We start from the raw sequence: 15,116 nt of genomic DNA, 5'->3' as shown, positions 1-15,116 counted from the left end.
CAAATAGACACAACAAATGGGGGGTGTCTGTTATTAGTTATTCATAATCAATTTTCAATATTTTGTTATTTTTGGCTTTAAAGCATCATTTTAAATATTAAAGTTTTGAATTTTCAATAATTTTTTTGTTTTAAGGTAAGTTTAGATCAATATTAGGAGCTATCGTGAATTAAATGACCCTCTGAATATTTCCCACTGAGAAAATTTAATTCACGATAGTCAACATTACACAAATTTGACTTTCCGTGAGCAATCCATTTCTGAACCTTTACATTTTTGAACTTATTTAGTTTTACAGAACCAATTTTTATCGACATTAAATAATATAAATATGTAGATAGTTTATTGAATGCTCAAAAACGTAAATTGAATGCAACACAACAAAACAAAAACTGTATTCACAATAATTAAACTAAAACGTATGTAACCATACGAATTGATTATTTAATTGTGAGACTACACGTGATGTATAATTAAATTTTTATCAAGATACATCAAAAAGAATATAATTATTTAGAGTAGAACAATACATAAAGGTAACTATTGCTTTGTTGTTGTTTATTTTTCGATGGAGTTTTATGATATCAAAAGCACTAGAAAACCAATTTGTTTAAATTATTTTTCATGTGGCATTGTCTAATTTCTATCTAAATAACAATTATAAAGAAATTAATGCAAAGGTAAAGTGATTTTTTAAATTGATAATATATATATTAAAAACAAAAAAATCGTAATTATGTACTTCGAACTTTAACCTGATTTGATTATATGGATAAAACTTAACCTCATTTTGATTTCAATTTCAACAATGAAATCAAAGTGATTGAAATTAATATATAGGATAGATTATTTCTTGTAATGGGAATTTTCACTGGTAAAAGAAATTAATTTCATTTGTCAAAGACCTAATTTGTTTGCATTTTCAATTTAAAATCAAATTTAAACACTCTTAATTGTGAACTGTCATTAGGCGCTTTTATTTTTCATTTCAGATATCTGAACTCAGCCACCTGAGCATGTTGAGTACATTCAGAGCAAAAACTATTGTGAATGTTGTTTGATAACTTTCATTTATTTTAAAAATGCATTCGTGCTTTTAGTTGTCTGCATTTGTGATTTCTAACACTTTCCTTAATTTATGAAATACAAATTGTGTTAATCATTGTTTCCACTTGAATTCTAAAATACGTTCAATAATTATGACAATCTTGCACTTTTTTTTACAGCAACAAGCTTCAGCCTCAAAATGAAATTTACATTTTTCTTCATTTTCATATGCTTGACAATCAATCTAAATATTGTTAAATTTTCTTTTGAACGCTTGTTGTGTGTGTTTTAAATAATCTGTAAATAAAACCGTACTCTAAAAGAAAAAAATAACAAGGCGTTGAATCTCTGAACGCACTGAACTAACTCAATTTTGAGTTTGACAGTTCAAACAGTTCTGAACTAAAAATGACCAACGTTAAACTGGGCCAAATGATGAAATCTTTACGGAGTGATTTTGAACTATTTCTTTATGACTCACTTCACATTTTATCTTATCCTTAATTGAATGTTTAAAAGAGATAAGAAAGTAAAACAAATTTTGTTTAATTAAAAAAAAAAATATGACAGTGATGATACGTCAAAATGAGTCACCTTAAAAAAGCTAAATGTGAACACAGATTTTGAAATAATTACGCATGATGCAATAATCAATTTAAAATGATGCAAAATATTTATATTTTCACGTGAATCAGAATTTGCCAGTAAAAAATCTCATTGAACGATTTGACATTTCTAAGTTTTTCCCAGATTGTTTTTTTTTTTTAATTTAAAAAATTTTAAAATCCTCATTGTGAACGTTCAACTTGTTTACTTTTTTCGTAATGAAGATAAAGTGAGACAGAAAGTTATTGGATTGAATGAATGAATGAATGCGTTCAGCGTGCTATGAAATAGAATTGTTCGATTTCAGGAACTTTTGACCCTTTGAAGATTAAAATAGGAATTGTTGTTGTGGACTTTCAAGATTGAAAAAAAAAATATTAAAAAATAAAATTTTCTGAAATCTCTGTTCATAAAGTCAAACTAATTTGGCATTTAATTCAATTGAACAAAGATTTGTGGTGTGTTTTTCCTAATGAATGCGTTCAGCGTGCTATGAAATAGAATTGTTTGATTTCAAAAACTTTTGACTCTTTGATGATTAAAATAAGAATTAGTATGGTGTACTTTCAAGATTAAAAAAATGGTGAAATATAAAATTTTTTGAAATCTTTGTTCATAAAGATTTGTGGTGTGTTTTTCCATTTCTGCATCATTTAAAGTCATAGCTGACAGATGTCAAAAGTCAAATCAAAAACGAAAATAATTATCAAATAGATCAATTGAAATCAGTGTGATATCTTGAAAATTGGTTTAAATAAATAAAGACATCATAATTAGCTTCTTCTCCATTCCATTTTCCACTGGACCTTCCTTTCATCTTCTTTCTGTTATATAACCTTGTTTAAAGCTCTCAACAAGTCAAAGTTTTAATCTAAATATTGTTATATTTTCCACAGTAATTAGTCGGAGTAATTAGAAAAAAACAAACAAATTTTAAAAAAGTTTATAGTAAACAAATTTTTTCATCTTGGTATCTAAAGTAGTTCAGCTTCTTCTATAAATATGTATGCACACATATACTTCCCATAATGTGGGAGGTTGAAAATCAGTTTAAAGTTAAGGTGTCTTAAGAGAATATTATATACAGTGTAAACACTTTATATTTTTGTTTATTTTTCATTTTCTTATCATTATATTTACACTTCTTCAAATAAAAAAATTGTGTGTACTGTATTTATAAAATGAAGCACACATAAACCCATGAGCTTAAAATATTAAGTTAAATTGAAAATCTATTTTTGTGTTGTTTTATCTTTTGAAAAGTTTTTTTGTTTTCTAATGTTTTATAAATACACTTTGTGTTAAAGGATTAGGGTTTATCGTACATCGTGTCGTTTTCAGTAAAGCGTAGTTTAAGTCGTGAAATTGTTTCATCAGTCAAAGCGTAGCTTTAGTTGTCAAATGTCAAAACATGACAGCTTCAAAATAGACAAATGACCAAATAACCGGCGACTTTACGGATCTTGCTACCAACAGTCGCGATCGCACAATAATATCAACTTGCTTACTTAACGTGGCGCAACAGTCCCTTGTGAACTAGGGCCTCACCCAACCAACTCCGCCATTTACCTTCCAGTTCCGCATTCCAAGTTGGGTTATGTCACTTTCCAATTGTTCGCGCCATCTAATCCGCGGTCTTTCTCAACTGTTGGTTCATGCTCTTAACCAACTCATCTGCCCTAGCGGCTTTCTTAGACTTCAGCTAATATATGGCAATCTTACTTCGTCTAAGTCAAAAGGACGGTATTGTGGACTTTCTTCGTTTATATTAAATGGATCATTTTGTTTGACAGTGGAATTCGGTTCGTTATACAGTCTGCAGAAGTGGTCCTACCATATTCTCAGCATTGTCGGTGGTTCTTCTTTAATGTTTCCACTTTTGTCTTTGCAGCCTTCAGTTCGAAGCTTATGCACTTGTGAATTTCGTTTATCCTTTACATTAAACTTTCGAACTTCATTTTTACTTTTGAACTTCTCAACATCTTCCACGCTTCTTCTGCTCTCTCTCTTTTTCCTTCTGAGAAGTCGGTGTTCCTCTCTCCTCTTCTGCTCATAGAGCTCATAAACAGCTCCCGTTATTCTATGCAGAATAATGTCAACGTTCATCTCTCCTCTTCTGCACAAAGAACTCGTGAACAGCTCTCGGTATTCCATGCAGAATAATGTCAACGTTCAAGCTATTAAAAACATTCGCTTTGAAAATGAAATTCTGTCACTTGTCATTGATGACGTCTTCAAAAGTGACAGCTGTCAATATGAAACCTATAATTGGACAAACCTTTGCAATTAAGGAATCGATAAAATTTAATTATACAATTATTTTTAAAAAATGAAGAAATTTGACAGCTAACCAAACATAATAATGTAAACTTCAAACCTTAAAATCACTTTATTGTGATTATAATCCATCCCTTTACCTGTTATAAAAAAGGATTTCTTTCAATAATAAAACAACTCCATTTTGATTATCTTATTAGTGAAGTATAGTTTCAATAAATTAAAAACACCAACAAACCTATTTTCGAACCTTCAAAGAAGAAAGACAAAATAAAATCCAATAAATAAATTGCCCTACAGTTTTATTGAATTCAATTCGAAAAAAAACTATATTATTTGTGTCCCTTTCACACTTGTAAAATATAGAATTGTTGTTTTTTTCTATTGTTGGACATTTTTTTTCTCCTCTCTGTCAAATGTCAAATAAAGGAACAATAAATATAACTAAGAACCACCAGCTGTGGCCGGTGGTATTAAATAAAAAAAGAAAGAAATTATATACATTTCCATTTTCAAAACTACAAGTTATAATCGTTGGTGTCCTGCAGAGCTATCTATTGCCAGAAAAACTGGTTACATAAAAATGACATAACAACAAAAAAAAAAAGAAAGAAAAAACACGCTTCCCTACCAAAACACTATGAACATGAGTAAAGGTACCCTATTTATTTCCCTATATAGCTATAAAAGGGAACAGATCGAATCCTATTTGACTTATAATTCTTTTATCTTTATGCAAACAGCCTGGAATTTTTCGGGTTTTGTATTTTAGATTCAAAATTGTTGACTCAAACTTGTTTTGGTATTTTTTATTACCTTTTTTTGTTTTTGTTGTTGGTTCTGTTTGTAGACAATAATTATTTCGATAAAATATTCCTTTGAAGATCCTTTTACATCCCGCAGCTTTTGGATGTTATGTATTTTTCTTTTTTTTTTTATTTTAATTCAATAATTGATTTTGATACAAAAATATGTTCATTCAAAATTTATATCAACTTGACCTCATTAAGTTGCAATTGCAAAGTCGATATGAAGAACGTATAGCGCGTCTTTTTCCCATTGCCAGTCCAGTCACCATTGAAGACTGAAGAAAAAAGAAAAAAACATATATTTTATGTATAAAGAAAACGAAATAAAATAAAAATAATAACACGACAATGAACATGAAACGCCATTAACCCAATGACCAACTGAGATAATCATAAAAATAAATAATTTATGTGTTTCAATATGAAGTGTATGCTGAAATTGAGTCAAAGCCAAAAGGGATTTTATACTTTTTTTTTACTTTATTTGATTTGGCTTCGGTAAGGTTGAAGTTGAAAAGCATATTTTTTTTTTATAGAAGAAAGGAATCTAAAAGACTCAAAAAGGTTTTGGTTTGGTTAAAGTGTGTCGTCCCGTTCCGCTAAAAACAAACATCACGCAATCCGTTCCAATATACGAAGGAAACATACCTTAAGCTGAAAGCTTTAAAAATACAACAATAGAAAAAATCCTCTTTATCCAACTCTCTAACAAAATTAATATAAATGATCGAAAATAAAAAAAAAACTCTTTTTATTTTGAGCTTAAGGTAACTTCACCTTTTTTTAAGGGTAAGTTACAAGTTCGTAAAAATAAAACAAACAGAATTTATTTCCATGCACACAAAGAATCTGATTTCTTTCTTAAAACAGGTTGTTGAATTATATTCAGTGACTCGGAGATTTTTGATTAAACTTTGGTTTGGAAATAGTTTGTTTAAGGTCAGTTCACACGGTTAAATAAATTGTATTTCCAGTTTTTCAATTTCTTGACCTTAGATTCCTGTTTTAGGATTGTATGTGGGACATTTAAAACACATGGTCATTCATTTCATAGTTTTAAGAGCAAATGACATTTGACATCTGTCAAACTTAGCTGTCATTCGAAATGTTATAATAGTTAAATCACGATTTCGGTCATGCCGACTTTGACCTATTGAATAGAAACAAGGGATTCTTATGAGGCAATCTGAAATGCTACGTTAAGCTTCATTTTAATCGTAAATATCGTAGATTCTATTTTGCCGATCTTTGACAGCTGACTTGTATATGAGCTGTATTGTTTGTTTTATTTTAAAATCTGTGTCTAGCAGCAGTGTCGTCCCTTCTGTTGTTAATATCAAAAAAGAAATAGAAAAAGAAATACCAAAAAAGTTTAAGTAAACTTACGTGTGCCATTGTGTATTAATTTTTGAAGTTTGAAGTTACATTACGTTCTTCGAATTCTTAGGTTGGCCTTTATGATATCAAAAAAATATCTTTAAGTTCGTAAGAAGCCTGTCAAAACCCTGATCGACTTAACGGTTGTGGTTAAGCTATAAATATTAGATGTATCTTTGCTATCTACGATAATGGATCGCTTAACAATCGAACGCTTTAACCCTTATTCCAAAAGAAGTGATTGTGAAGTATCCTTATTAAGTTCATTTAATTACACAACAATTGAAGACTGCTGGCCATTTCACAACACCGTAGAAAGGTTTTTTTTTCATCTAAAAACATTTGAACGTTAATTGGTTTGATGGCATTTGACATCTGTCAAACTCGGCTGTCATCTGAAGTGTTGTGAATATTTGTTAGATTTACGATATTGGATCAATTATCAATAGAACAATGATTTAAAACTTATTATAAAAGTGGTGATTGAAAAGTATCATTATTATGTAAGTGGAAATTATACCACAATTATTGAAAACTTAATAGCTGAATCACAAACACGCTTCAGCTTCGGCTTCGTCTGCATTACGGTGGGCCTGCTTGGAGGTTGCTTTGAATGACATTTCTATTATTTCATCCCTCTAAAGAGCAAATATTTTGTTTTTTGACATTTTTTTGAGTTGTCAGACAAAGCAAATGTTCAGATAATTGAACTAGAGCTTCCGTTTGGAGTCACATTACGTTACATTACATTCTTTTCTTTACGATAGTCAAACGAAACGTTAGGTCGAAGCTCCATTGTGATAGCATGTATTGAATTCCTACGGCTGAACACGTAAACGTCAGGTGAAGCCGATGCTGAAACGTGTTTGTGATTCAGCCATAAACAGTAGAAACGTTTTATTTGGAGCAACATTTTTTAAGCATCATCATCATGGTATTTTATATCGTTAGATTTTGTTTGTCTGTAAAAACACAAAAAAAAGGCTAGACGCCTCAAAAATCTACAATCAAGTTTAACCGAGAAAAAAGTGGTTCAAAATAAATCGAAAGAATCGGATTGTTTTGGTTTAGAAGCCTTTATTTATTAGTTCATGCAACAATAGAAATGAAAATGGTGAAGTAATGACAATTTGGAAAGACGTTTGTATTGACATCCGGCTCGAAGGACCAATGTTTTGGTTGATGAGCCTTTATTTATTAGTTTATGCAGTTTAAAAAAAAATTAGCTTAATAAAAATGAAAGTGGTGAAGTAATGACAATTTGGAAAGACCTTTGTATTCACATCCGGCTGTAAGGACCAATGTTTTGGTCGAGAAGCCTTTATTTATTAGTTTATGCAGTTTAAAAAAAATTTACGTAATAAAAACGAAAATGGTGAAGTAATTACAATTTGGAAAGAAGTTTGTATTGACATCCGGCTCGAAGGACCAATGTTTTGGTTGAGAAGCCCTTATTTATTAGTTTATGCAGTTTTAAAAACATTTAACTTAATAAAAATGAAAGTGGTGAAGTAATGACAATTTGGAAAGACGTTTGTATTGACATGTTTTCGTTTGACATTTGATACAAGTTGCATGTTAGTGCATGTAGATTCTAGTAGGTCCATTCGATAACCTGTGTTGAATGGATCCTTATATTCAACACGCAGCTGTGGATCTTTCCGAGGAGGGCTTTTGAATGATATCTTATTTTAAAATAAAATAGCAAAACCCAAATTGTTTAGTAAAATAAAGTTCCCTTCGTTATGTTTGTTAAATTTAGCTTTACTTTAGAAAATAAGAGAGTAATTGACGCTGTAAAAATACAAGTGCTCTGACTTACAATTGTACTTTGTACTTGTACTTGAAAATTCCTTATTATACCCATATAATATTCGTACTTGAAATAATTAAGTTTTTTTTAAAAGTACTTCTATATAAACAGCAAGTATCGAACTTGAAACATCAAAGAACTTTAACAGTACTTAAGTAGTTCTTAACTCTTATCTTGTTTTTTGATTTAATAAATATATGAATTGACAATATTGAATCAATCATATTATTTTAAAAGCAAGAAAGTATTTAAAAACATGGACAAAGTACTTGAAATATTAATCTAGTAAATCAAATACTGAACAAGTACTTAATAATTTGATACTCAGTAATTGTACTTGTAAATATTTTAAACCAAATCTTGTTATGAATCAGTATCAGAGTAGTCAAGTAAAGAAGCACAAAAACCAGTTTCTAGTTCTTGTACTTGAAATACTTAAGTACTTCACACCTGATTTTATTGTTGCATACCATTATTTGTACTTGAAAATTCCGTATACCCATATAATATTCATACTTGAAATAATTAAGTTTCTTTTTAAAGTACTTCTATATAAATAGCAAGTACTGAACTTGAAAAATCAAAGAACTTGAGCAGTACTTAAGTAGTTCCAAACACTTGTCTTAATTTTTGATTTGATAAATAAATGTATTGGCAATATTGAAGCAACCATATTATTCAAAAAGCAAGAAAGTAATGCAAAAATGAACAAAGTACTTGAAATATTAATCTAGAAAATCAAATACTAATCAAGTACTTAATAATTTGATACTCAGTAATTGTACTTGTAAATATTTTAAACCGACTCTTGATATGTATCAGTATCAGAGTAGTCAACTAAAGAAGCACAACTATCAGTAGCTAGTTCTTTTACTTGAAATACTCAAGTACTTCACACCTGATTTTATTATTTCTTACCATTTTCCTTTTATCAGCCTTCATGTGCGACCCTGCAGTAGGCTTTATTATATTATATTCAAACGCTATCGGTTAAACGACCCCATAACAATAATTTATCTTGGATTTTTATTTTCTTTGTTATTTAGCATTTTAGCTGGTTTGAGTGTGCGATGCGATGGTGGCGTGGACTGCGATTTCTTTTTTCGTTCGTTTTCATTAATAAAACAATTAAATCAGTGGTGCGGTAGTGGCAGCGACAGCAGAAGCGGCAAACGGCAACTACGTCAAGTCCACTATAAAAAAAAATAAAAATATAATAAAATAAAAAATAAACGGAACATAAAGTCACGAACCTAATCGGTGGTCTCTGATGCTTGACAGTTTGTTTTTGGCCGGTCTTGTTTGGTGGTGGCGCTGTTGCTGGTGTTTTGTGACTTCGATTGAGCGTTCTATTCCATCATCATCATTATGGGCAGGTGGTTTAGGGATGAGTTGATTTTTACGATCAAACATTTTATATATTCTTTATATCAATAAAAATTTATATCGTAGAAAAATGCAATAAAATAAAAAAATGACAAGGTCTGATTTGAGTTCTCTACTTCTACTGCCTTCAATTAAATCAATAGGAGTTTTAAGAGCACAGGTTTTTTATATAAAAAGTTATCTGGATTTTAAACAAAAAGGAGAATCCACAAGTGTAATTGACTGATAAGAAATTTTTGAACACACGTTTATTTTATTACTGTTCGGGACATTAAAGTAATATATAGATCCAACTCTCATAAAACGAAAAGATTTCGAATGACTGACTTGATGAGCACCTACACATACGTAATGAAGAGAATACTTTTAATGAAACTACATTTATCTCGAAAGGGGGAGATTTGTTTCTATAGATTTGTACTTCCTCTTTTACAATTGAATAATTGCTTAGTTAACTTCCTTAAAGATTTATTTAACTTAGAAGCGATGTAAATGCTTAATATTCAACGAAGGAAGCCATTAAATAAACACGCATCTACAGAATTGGCCATCTAGTGGTTTCTTTTTAAATCATGGTTGATTTGACAGTGACAGCTGCTTCGTAGGTTATATTTTAACACTGACCGTTGCCAATGCATCCATACAGATCATGGAGAGACAATTTTGTGTAAATTGTGAAGAAGGCCAGTTGAAAGACGTTCTGTTCAATAATTAAAGGGTATATTTGATGTTGCTTATTTATAAAGCCATAATACCGATTTATTTTCTTGACTTCCGTTAGACTACTCTTTTATGGTTATATTTGTGACCTTTTAAGTGCAGGGACAATGTTGTCATGGTTCCAAGGCTTGCCATTTGACATCTGTCAAACTCACCTGTCAAATGGAATGTTATAAATCTGAATCTTAAGCTATCCACTGTCAATTGTGTTCCATAAATTAAACGAAATATTTGCTCTCATTTATGAATTCAAAATATCGGATTTTTTCAAAATTTGGTAAACAATTAAACAAGACAGCAATTAATTGATGGTCAGAGCGATGTATGCCAAATTGCACGATCTTGTTGGAGTTTTAGAAAATAATTCAATCAATAAAACTTGTCATTCACCGTAACCCCAAATCCTTCCTCATTACAATAGAATAAAGACAGCTAATGACGCTATCAGCGTGCAAACCGCACCTTACAGTGATTTTAATGGAAGTAATGTTGGTTCGCTGATTGCTTATAAATTGTCTTCACTCAATACACAACAATTTTTCTCATTGAACACCGGATGAAATGGATGAAGAGCTCTACGAATTTTGCGACCACATATTTTTAAAAAGAAAAATTCCACAGTTTTATAGCGTTGTTCTGGCGTTTAACAATTTATGATAAATTTGCCAAAACCTTGCTGAACAGAAACTTGAACATAGTTTTGACATTTTAAACTAACACACCTTGACATTATTAACTGTCAAACCATTGACAACAACCATCGATAGGCGTTTAACGACTTATGATGAATTGTTAAACCTTACTGAATAGAAATGCCAAAAAAGTTTTGACATTCTAAACTATCAATACAGTTTTAACATTCCCAACTGTCAATACAATTTGACATTCTCAACTGTCAAACCTTCGATACGCGTTAAACTATTTATTATGAATTGCCAAACGTTTTTGAATATACATTTCGACAAAGTTTTGGCATTCTAGACTATAAACACAGTTTAACATTCCCAACTGTCAATACAATTTGACATTTTCAACTGTCAAATTATCGACAACAACAATCGATAATCGTTAAACGATTTATGCTGAATTGCTAAACCTTACTGAATAGAAATATCAAATAAGTTTTGTCATTCTAAACTATCAACACAGTTTAATATTTCCAACTGTCAAAACACTTTGACATTCTCAACTGTCAAACCGTCGGTCGATACGCGTTAAATGATTTATTATGAATTGCCAAACCTTAATGAACAGATACCTCGACAAAGTTTTGACATTCTAGACTATCAACACTGTTTAACATTTCCAACTGTCAACACAGCTTGACATTGGCAACTCTCAAACCATTGACAACAACCACCGATGAGCGCTAAACGATTTATTATGAATTACCAAATGTTATTAAACAGAAATGTCAATATAAATTTGAAAATCTAAAATATTATTACAGTTTAACATTCGCAACTGTCAACACACTTTGACATTCTCAACTATCGAACCATTGACAATAACCATCGAAAATCGTTAAACGAATTATGCTGTATTGCTAAACCTTACTGAATAGAAATGTCAAACAAGTTTTGACATACTAAACTATCAACACAGTTTAACATTTCCAACTGTCAACACAATTTGACATTCTTAGCTATCAAACTTTCGACACACGTTACATGATTTATTATGAATTGCCAAACCTTAATGAACAGATACCTCGACAAAGTTTTGACATTCTAGACTATCAACACAGTTTAACATTCCCAACTGTCAACACAGCTTGACATTCTCAACTATCGAAACATTGACAACAACCATCGATAATCGTTAAACGATTTATGATGAATGACCAAACCTTACTAAACAGAAATGTCAACATAAATTTGACAATCTAATATATCAACAAAGTTTAACATTCAAAACTGTCAACACACTTTGACATTCTCAACTATCGAACTATTGACAACATTCATCGAACCCCGTTAAACGAGTTATGATGAATTGCCAAACCTTACTGAACAGAAATGCCAAAAAAGTTTTAAAATTCTAAACTATCAATACAGTTTTAACATTCCCAAATGTCAACACAGCTTGACATTGGCAACTATCAAATCATTGACAACAACCATCGATAAGCGTTAAACGATTTTTGATGAAATACCAAACCTTATTGAACAGAAATATCTATAAAATTTGACAATCTAAAATATTAACACAGTTTAACATTCCCAACTGTCAACACGCTTTGATATTCTCAACTATCGAACTATTGACAACATTCATCGATCCCCGTTAAACGAGTTATGATGAATTGCCAAACCTTACTGAACAGAAATGCCAAAAAAGTTTTAAAATTCTAAACTATCAATACAGTTTTAACATTCCCAACTGTCAACACAATTTGACATTCTCAGCTGTCAAACTGTCGATACGCGTAACACGATTTATTATGAATTGCCAAACGTTACTGAACAGACATTTCGACAAAGTTTTTACATTCTAGACTATCAACACAGTTTAACATTCCCAAATGTCAACACAGCTTGACATTGGCAACTGTCAAATCATTGACAACAACCATCGATAAGCGTTAAACGATTTATGATGGAATACCAAACATTACTAAACAGAAATGTCATCATATATTGGACAATCTGTCAAACACAATTTGACAACCTCAACTGTCAAACCGTCGAAACACGTTAAACGGTTTATGATGAAATACCAAACCTTATTGAACAGAAATGTCGATAAAATTTGACAATCTAAAATAGTAACACAGTTTAACATTCCCAACTGTCAACAAACTTCGACATTCTCAACTATCGAACCATTGACAACAACCATCAATAATCGTTGAATGATTTATGCTGAATTACCAAACATTACTGAACAGAAAAGCCAAACAAGTTTTTACATTCTGAACTATCAATACAGTTTTAGCATTCCCAACTGTCAACACAATTTGACATTCTCAGCTGTCAAACTGTCGAAACTCGTTAAACGTTTTATTAGGAATTGCCAAACCATACTGAACAGATATCTCGACAAAGTTTTGACATTCTGACTATCAACACAGTGTAACATTCACAACTGTCAACACAGCTTGACATTGGCAACTATCGAACCATTTACAACGGCTATCGATAATCGTTAAACGATTTATGATGAATCGTCAAACCTTACTGAATAAAATGTCAAAAAAGTTTTGACATTCTAAACCATCAATACAGTTTTATTATTTCCAACTGTCAACACAATTGACATTGGCAACTCTCAAACCGTTGACGTTAAACGATTTATTATGAATTATCAAATGTTGCTAAACAGAAATGTCAACATAAATTTTACAATATAAAATATTAACACAGTTTAACATTCGAAACTGTCAACACACTTTGACATTCTCAACTATCGAACCATTGACAACAACCATCGATAATCGTTAAACGAATTATGCTGTATTGCTAAACCTTACTGAATAGAAATGTCAAACAAGTTTTGACATACTAAACTATCAACACAGTTTAACATTTCCAACTGTCAACACAATTTTACATTCTTAACTATCAAACTGTCGACACAGTTGAACATTTCCAACTGTCAACACAGCTTGACATTCTCAACTGTCAAACCATTGACAACAACTATCGATATATCCCATGCAGGTGATATATTTTTAAAAAGAAACTTTTTTTGGAACCCCGTTATTCGACAGAAAAAGGTATTATTCGAGTACTCTTCAAATAAACTTGAAAAACTCTGCTCAAGTACTTTGCTACTTCAATATTAGCTAGTTTTTTCATGCGATGAAGAACTTGAAAAATATTGGTAATAAGCATTTTAAGGTATCACTAAGGACTTTTCAACTTTCTGGAGTGCAATAAATGTAATCAGATCACACAGTCTGAGGTACGAAAATTATTTCTGAAAACGAAAGGTCACATAACCTGAATCTTGAGATGTTAATATTTTCACACACCACCAAGGTACTCAAAATTCTCTCTTTAAAATACTAGTTTCTAAGTTTCAGCTCTGATTTGTGATTATTTTCGATTCTATAGCCCTTCCATTTACACAAGTGAAAGTTATAAAGTTGGGTAACTGGTGTTTCTGATGGGATCTATAAACTTTGTAAGCTTTAATGTCTGGATCTCAAGTAAGTTATGAAATATAACGAGGGTGTCAAATTCCACAGGGTATGAGTATTAAACTGGATATTGAAACGAATTTTTCAATATATAGATTTAAATTTTAATTATTTCTTTAAAAAGTTTAATCTCAAGGAAAATATATCCCCGTACACGTGACCAAATTTTTTGTTTTCAATTTTTATGCCTTCTGCACCAAACCTACGAATGTATCTCTAGACATATTATGTACGTAAAAATTGGCGTTCAAGCATCTTTTTGTTTTGCTTTTAAAATACGAGGGTGGATATCAAATGGATTTATATTCGAACTAATAAAACACGTTGAAATACAAAAACAAATTAAATACGAAAAAGAGAATTGGACATAACTTTTTTGTTTGCATTAAATCCCTTCAATGATGGTAATTCTCGAAAGCCTTGAATAGGGTAATATTTTGAAGCTTCTTATAAAAATGGGGGTTGGTTCTTGAAGAACTTCATAAGAGCAGCATCACATAAAATGCTGATGCTAATGCTGCTGACGGCATAGGTGGTATATCATCTCATCTTAAAGGGGGATTCTATAGATTCTATACAGATTTCAACAAAATGTCTGTCTTATCGGTTTGTTTTTTGTTTGTTCTTTTTTTTTATTAAGCTATTAATATTATGTATGTTTATATATCATTGCTTAAATTTACTCATGTTTGATGAATGCATTGCATTTATCAAACGAGTCCATCGAAGAGCTTCAGCGCAATAAGGGGAAATTTGATTGTTCTATATTGTTTTTATTCTGACGTCGTTATGGCTTTTGGAAGAAATGTTCGAAAGTTAGGGTTGATCAAGTGCTTAGACAAAATTTAAATTGTATTTTTCCGATGTCCTTGAATTATTACCAAAAAATGGCAGTAAAATGGTTTCCAAAGAAGCGTCTAATAATTCTAAGAGTTAC

General features: G+C 30.8%; 1 protein-coding gene across 1 annotated transcript in view; it reads left to right on the top strand.

The window, feature by feature from the left end:
- The window catches only part of LOC129941978 (uncharacterized), a 144,247-nt gene that overhangs the window by 31,271 nt on the left and 97,860 nt on the right, over window positions 1-15,116 (top strand). The window lies entirely within an intron of this gene.

Source organism: Eupeodes corollae, chromosome 1, assembly GCF_945859685.1.
Source record: "Eupeodes corollae chromosome 1, idEupCoro1.1, whole genome shotgun sequence".
NCBI classification, from domain to species: domain Eukaryota; kingdom Metazoa; phylum Arthropoda; class Insecta; order Diptera; family Syrphidae; genus Eupeodes; species Eupeodes corollae.
This window is presented reverse-complemented; position numbering and strand designations above follow the sequence as displayed.